At 36.3% G+C, this 7,145-nt stretch overlaps 1 pseudogene; it reads right to left on the bottom strand.

The window, feature by feature from the left end:
• Positions 1-2,726: 2,726 nt before the first annotated feature.
• LOC145097543 (putative receptor-like protein kinase At2g23200 pseudogene) lies at positions 2,727-5,518 on the bottom strand (annotated as a pseudogene).
• Between the last annotated feature and the right edge of the window lie 1,627 nt (positions 5,519-7,145).

The following is a 7,145-nucleotide window of genomic DNA, read 5'->3' as shown; positions in this document are numbered from 1 at the left end:
CATATTTGTTTTAAAAAAATGTTAAATCTTGATTTAGTGAATGCAAGTCAGTAGGAAGTAAAGGTGCAAGAAGAGAAAAATATTAAATATGGGATGTTCATGGTTATTTCAAGCCAAAATAAAATTCTAAAGTAAGAAATGCTAACTTTAAGACATAAACACTTGTAATGCAGAATATATATTATACTTCCCAAATAAATAACCAAAAACTAGCCTCATCCCCAAATAAATTACATATTAACTAACATCAATAAAATATAATTATAGTGTCTTGATTTTTAATTATACATTATAGAGAGTCGGTTAATATGTAGTCATTATTTTTATATTCGTATCGGTTTTGAACTACAAGAGCTATATTCAAATAATAAAAATGAAATGTAACATATAGGATTGTAATAATGCAAAAATAACCTTCAAATTTGGTTTTATACAAAAAAAATAGTCTAAAACTTATTTCTAAAAGCAACAAGAAATAACAACGAATTTTCAAAAAGAAATGAGAAATTGCAATGAACTTTGAAAAACTATCAAGAATATATAATATAGGATGATAATAATGCTTAAAAACACCGAGTTTGATCTAATGCGAAAAAAGTAATTTTATATGAAAGTAGGATTGCAGTAATACTAAAAGAACCTATTTGTTTTTTATCTGATGCAAAAATGGTTGAAACATACTTCTAAATTAACAAGATATAGCAAGGAACTTTTAATTCATCTTGAATAACCATTTAATAGGTATATATGAAAGATATGAATACTCGGCAGTTAAGACCATAGACGCTACTCAAACATCCGCAAATGTCTTGAAGTAAGCATTCATTTTTCCATTATTTTATCATTGTCATAAAATAAAAATAAAAAATCATCATGTGTTAGATTGTTTAATTTGTCTCATAATAACAAGTAAGTTGTGTGCCTATTATGTATTTTGGCATTTTCAATAAGTCATGGGCAATATCTAAATTGAGCAAACATAAATATTTTTATATTTCTTTGTTAGAGTTTTTTTATATTTAATATTGGGGGGGGGGGGGGGGGGGGAGGGGGGGTTATGTGGTTCATTTCAAATAAACATAAATAAGTTGCTATTTTTTAAAATAAACAATTATATTTTGCAATATAACCATGAAATAACAATGTTTTTGAAAGTACATTGTCAAACTTTTGACTATACTTGCGTAGATCCGTTTTTGCGTAAGGTTAACTATATGTAGTTGTTTCTGGTGTCACAAGTAAAAAAGGTTTGAAGGTACTTTGTGGCGATGAAGGTCGTTCAACTAATAAAACAAAAAATGTTGTCTACAAAGAGGCCCTTCAACGACTATATATATTTACCAATCTCGGTGTATTTTATACACATTTCAATAATACCAATAACTCTGATTTTTTTATAATTATTCTGCAATATCTATATACATTTATATTTTATTTATGCGTTCCCCGCGTTTAACGCGGGTCATAATCTAGTTTAATATCAGATTGGCTTTAATCTATTGAAAAAAAATAAATATTTTCCCCATTGTCCATCATTACTACCCACCTTCCACCTGCTTGTCTATTGTCATCCACCACCCACCTGACTGTCCACCACTGACCACCACCATCTTTTACCCTTAATACTATACATCTCCCACCACCACTACAAAACTAAAAGTGATGATGGTTTATAATTTCAAACGCATGGAATCGAGCTCGGTAGAGACTCCGGAGACATCAAATATAACAATCTTTAGGAAGCTTTTACGTGGTTCCCTGCTTCAGACTTCCATGGCTAAATAACAACAACAGGTGAAGATTGTACCTTTTTCCCCCCACATCTCTTCCCGTTCCCTAACCTTTCATGACAGTCATCTCTGATTCCCTAATCCATCATCATAGTCCTTTCCCTAAAATGATTGAAATCAACATATGCATTCAATAATTTTAAAAACCTAAAGTCTGTAAGAGTTGGAAAATCTGTGAGGACTGAGGAAGAGATAACGTACAAGAGCTATGGAGGATACTAGGGCATAAAAACATAGAGAGTGACGAAAATTCCATCTTGCCAGCTCCTTGATTCATCAATCTCTTGCCAGTCCCACTAGTTTGACGAAAAGCACATATCAAACATCTTCATCTATGATGGAGAAAGGATGCTCAGTAGCTTTCTCGTCATTTCAAACCTCATTTGCCTTGGAAATCACACACCCTTTATTCTCTTACTTGATTGATCGCACAAAAAACACACTACTAATCATCATTGGGAGAGAGAGGTTGCACCGGTAAGCAACGTGAAAGAAAGGGGAGGCGGAGGCGGGTAGCTGGAGGGCGGAGGAGGACGTGTCGGTGGATCTGCCATGCAGCGGTAGTAGGTGGAGAGAGAGAGAGAGAGAGAGAGAGAGAGTCGTCGAATTTATGTGTACCGATGATAAAGTTTTAGATCTTCTAGGGCTTAATTTTATTAAGAGGAAATGAAAACAAAGCCACGTAGATAATTTTTTAATTTTTAGGTTCGAAAAAAAAAGCCACATGGACTAAGGGTTACCGATAAAGCCAGAATTAAACTGGATAGTTTCCCTATTTAACATGTAATTTGATACTTTAGAGACTTATTGCGCAAAAAATAATAACAATAATAACTTCAATGACCAATCCGAGATAAACCAAAAACGTAGTTGTGCTATAGTGTCAGGTTTCTTTTTCTTCAATATATGCAACTTATTGGTAATTTAGGGGAAATATGAAAGTATCAACAATGTTTTTTATTCCCAAATCTCAACCACATGTAATTGTTTTTATTCCCAAATCTCAACCACATGTAATTGTCTTTTACTCTCCCTCACGATTCAACTATAAGTTTTTTGGTAATTTAACGACCCTATTTTTATTTTCCCCACGTGAAAAAAAAAATTATACAAACCATTATATAATGGTTCACAAAAAAAAAATACAAAATTATATATCCACGAGAAATCAATATATCAATAAACTATATTGGTAACTATCGAGCTTCATCAATCTTTAATTGGGAAAACACTTGGCTCTCACTCGGATAACTCGAAACTGAGCTATCATTCACATCATAATCATCATCAACTCGAGAAGGCAACCTATCAATTATCGACATCGGCAACTGAAATGAAGTATTTATCGTGGTATCATCATACGACTCACGATCCACTGACATTAGTTGAAGTTTCAAAACGTATTCTAAATCCCACAACACATCAACCATACTCGGCCTTTCATCTCCCGTTTCCTTCAAACATCTCTCAGTTATTTCCACAAATTTCCTTAACGAGTCCTGATTAATCGTACCCGCGAGAAACGGATCAATTATTTTCTCAAGATTACCATTTTTTATCTCTTTAATTGCCCAATCAGCCAAATTCACTTCCTTTGCAGGAAGTCTGTGGTCGAGAGCAGGCCTTGCACACAACACTTCAAGCAGTACCACACCGAATGAGTAAACATCTGACTTTTGCGTCAGTTTCATACATCTAACGTATTCAGGATCTAGATACCCAAAACTCCCTTTCACATCTGAATGGTCATCTTCATCCATATTATCCAACCGTGATATCCCGAAATCGGCAACTTTTGCTACATAATGTTCGTTTAACAAAATGTTCGTTGATTTCACATCACGATGAATAATCCCGCCTTCTGAACCCGTGTGAAGGTAGTGCAAACCTCGGGTCGCACTGATACACATCTCAAGCCTCCGTTCCCAGGTGAGTCTTGGGAGATCTGAATCATACAGATGATCTTGAAGAGTACCTTTTTCCATAAACTCGTATACTAGTAACATTTCGTTATTTTCATCACAATAACCGATCAAAGACACCAAATGTTTGTAACGGATCTTTGACAACACCATGATTTCCGTCACGAATTCCGGCCGCCCTTGACCGTGACCCTGTTCGCCTCGTTTGACCGCCACTTTGGTCCCATGAAGTGTTCCTTTGTACACCTTCCCGAAACCCCCTCTACCGATCATTAAAGTTTCATCGAAATTATTTGTTGCTTCAACTATGTCGGCAAATGGGACCCTAAGATTGAGGTCTAGTACTGGTGATGGATTGTTGACTGTGAAGTCAACATTTATGTCTGTGTATGAAGTACTCCGGCCATATGATGGAACCACGTGAGACTCTGATTTTGCTCCGACCACCACCTGCTTTCGTTTCCCACATCTTGATCCGATGAAGAAACCTGCTAATAAAACCAACACAAAAGCTACACCTGCAACAACACATCCAACCACGATGAACACGCTCTTTCCCTTCTTCTTCGCCGGATCACGCACACCGGTGTTTTTCAACATCTCCATGATCTCGACTCCGTTCAGAAAAACCGGCTGATTGTTACCACGAATTGCGCCAATACTGATATTCAAACGATCTGAATCAGTAGACTCCACCACCAAATCAAGATAAAACGGAGCTTGTAACGCCACCACTGTGTTACCCGGTTGAATCTCCTCCCGGTGGTGACTGTAGACGAAGAAGTTGAAGGCGTCGTTGGGATCGACGAGGGCTGTGCTTATAATATCACAGAAATGAGCTCGAACCAGATACATGGCATTCTTATTGACGTTGAAATTCCAAGTAATGTTTACCAAACTGTTGTTCAATTGTTTGGCTGTTTTGTAAACATCATCAGGAGCATCGAATGACGTTGCTCCGCCATCGACATAATTAATCCGGCCATCAAAAGTAACGTTTCTTGCTGGTCCATTGTTGAAGATGAAGGAATCATCAGGTGTCCAGGTTCTTCTTAAGGTGTCACGAGCTATGTTGATCGTTTGTCCTCCGACGTTAACTCTGTGGATTGGGTTGAAAGCATAATCGGATGTTAACTTCTCCAGATCAGCAAGTTTTCCGGTGGGTGAAATACGTGGGAGACTGGAGGCGGGCCTGAATAGATTCGATGGTGTCGTGAAAGCTTCAATGGCGTTTACAAACGCAGAAGATGATCCACGGGAGGGTGTAAACTCGATTCTAAACTTTCGTTCAGACCCAATCGGGAATATAAATTCCCTAATCACAGTCGTGTTTCCGGTGGTAAAACCGGATAAAAGAGAGAACCCGGAAACAGAAACATCGAGTTTCGAATTGGAAAATTCGAATCCATTAGAAGAGAATTGGGAAAAATGAAGGCGTACCATTACAAAAGTGTTGTTTTCATCTGCTTCGAGTTCGTACCATGATTTCTTAGTGAAAACTCTTGCTGTTCGGTAGATATCCGGCGTATCGGTTGCCGGGTTGTTGTTTTCTGCGGCGACATGGCCACCGGAGATGGAGAAAGTTGGGGGATTGACGTCGCCGACAAATTTCCGGTTGGTGAAATCGATGTCGGAGTTGGATCCACAGTTGATAAAGTAGTGGTCCGGTAATACATACTGTGAGGAAGCATGTGAGAGTGAAGAGAAAAGGATGAGAAGAGAGAAACAAAGGGTGGACACCATGGAAGAAAGTGGAGAATTATTACTATTTCGAGTGGAATAATTATTGGTTTGAATCACGGGACGAAGACGACAACGTGATAAAAAGGTTGTTGTCGACGACGACGAAGACCATAATCCGGTGGCTGTAAATGGATAGACCGAATAAAATTTAATTTTTCTTAATTTTAGGCATAAATACATGAAATTATAATCGAAATTTTTATTATTTAAATTTTGTAGTTTATTATAATCATTTGTATTGTTGTACATGTGTATAATTATAAAAGTAATTAGAGAAATCGTCCTTGTGGTATAGTTAAATTAACACTTTCAGTCCATGTTTTGTTATTTTATTATGTGAAATTCATTATAGAAAGACATGTTTTCCCTTCGTTTAGTCATTTATTCATTTTATTATTAATCTTATTTATTTATATACTGAAAAATCAAAAACCCTAAAGTCAACTTTTTTTTTTATTTAGAGTAAATTACATGAATGGTCCCTATGGTATGGGGTAATTTGCGTTTGGTCCATAACTTATTTTTTAACTTGGAATTTTCATATTGTTTGTTTTTGTTATACGTTTGGTCTTGTTATTTGTTTTTGTTACATGCTTGGTCTCTGTATTAATTAAAAAGACTATTATTTAAGTAGGGAAAATTGTGGGGTAAGTAAGGTAAGGTGAGGGGTGGGGTTGAGTTGAGTGTGTTTATTTAAATAAATTAAAAACTCAAAGTCAAAATAGTCTTTTTAGTTAAGACAAAGACCAAATGCATAAAAAAACAAACAATATGGATATTCTAAGTTAAATAAATATGTTAGAGATCAAATGCCTATATTACCCTAAACCATAGGGACCATTCGTGTAATTTACTCTTTTATTTACCTCTTACAAACCACATTCCCATATGCTAAACTGAGTAGTGCTAATGGAAACCACTAAATCTAGGCGGATCTTCTCATGCTTAAGGAGTGGTCTGTATGTGTGTGTGTGTGGAGAGAGAGAGAGAGAGAGAGAGAGAGAGAGAGAGAGAGACCACTTTATTGTTGGCATGTCGTCCCTAGTGGCGGTGTTCCTTTTTTTGGCATCTATGTCATCTAGTTACCGGGACATCACTTCATGTAACCTTATGTTCCTAATCCAACATATATTATCGATATGCATAAAATAGTCATCAACGACATGTTACCCTTTCTCCAAGATCATCTGACTAAGGCTAGGGGTGTGGTCCCTACACCCTTGAGTTAAACCCCAATATGTGGATTTAATGATGAGTGTTGACCACCTCTTTGTCTTCTTCAACGATTCCAGGGTTAAACGACAACCTAGAAAAAAACGATGGCGTTGGTTAAGCTTCATTTTTTACGGGTGGTGACGATAAAACTTCAATCATTCAACCTTTGTGTATTTTTAGCCTCAAATCCTTATGGAAATGATGCATCAACAATACTATCGACTGGTCTTTTTTTTTTGCCTCCTTGATTGTGTTGCATGCATCATTGTTGTCTTGGTATATCACTCTATCAGCTTGAATTAGGGCAGTCCATGTTGGTATTAGACTTCTCTAATTTTTATTCACATACTCTCGAAATTCTTATTCATATATAATGTTGGCGAGTTCAGAAGCATGTTTGAGTAAAATGTTTTGTATTACTTTGTAAACACCAGAATATCCAATATTTTCTGAAAAACGGTTTGAAATGTTTGTG

Source organism: Lactuca serriola, chromosome 4 (assembly GCF_051521515.1).
Source record: "Lactuca serriola cultivar US96UC23 chromosome 4, Lser_US96UC23_V15, whole genome shotgun sequence".
Lineage (NCBI taxonomy): Eukaryota > Viridiplantae > Streptophyta > Magnoliopsida > Asterales > Asteraceae > Lactuca > Lactuca serriola.
The sequence above is the reverse complement of the archived record's forward strand: the minus strand, read 5'-3'. Positions and strand labels throughout refer to the sequence as shown.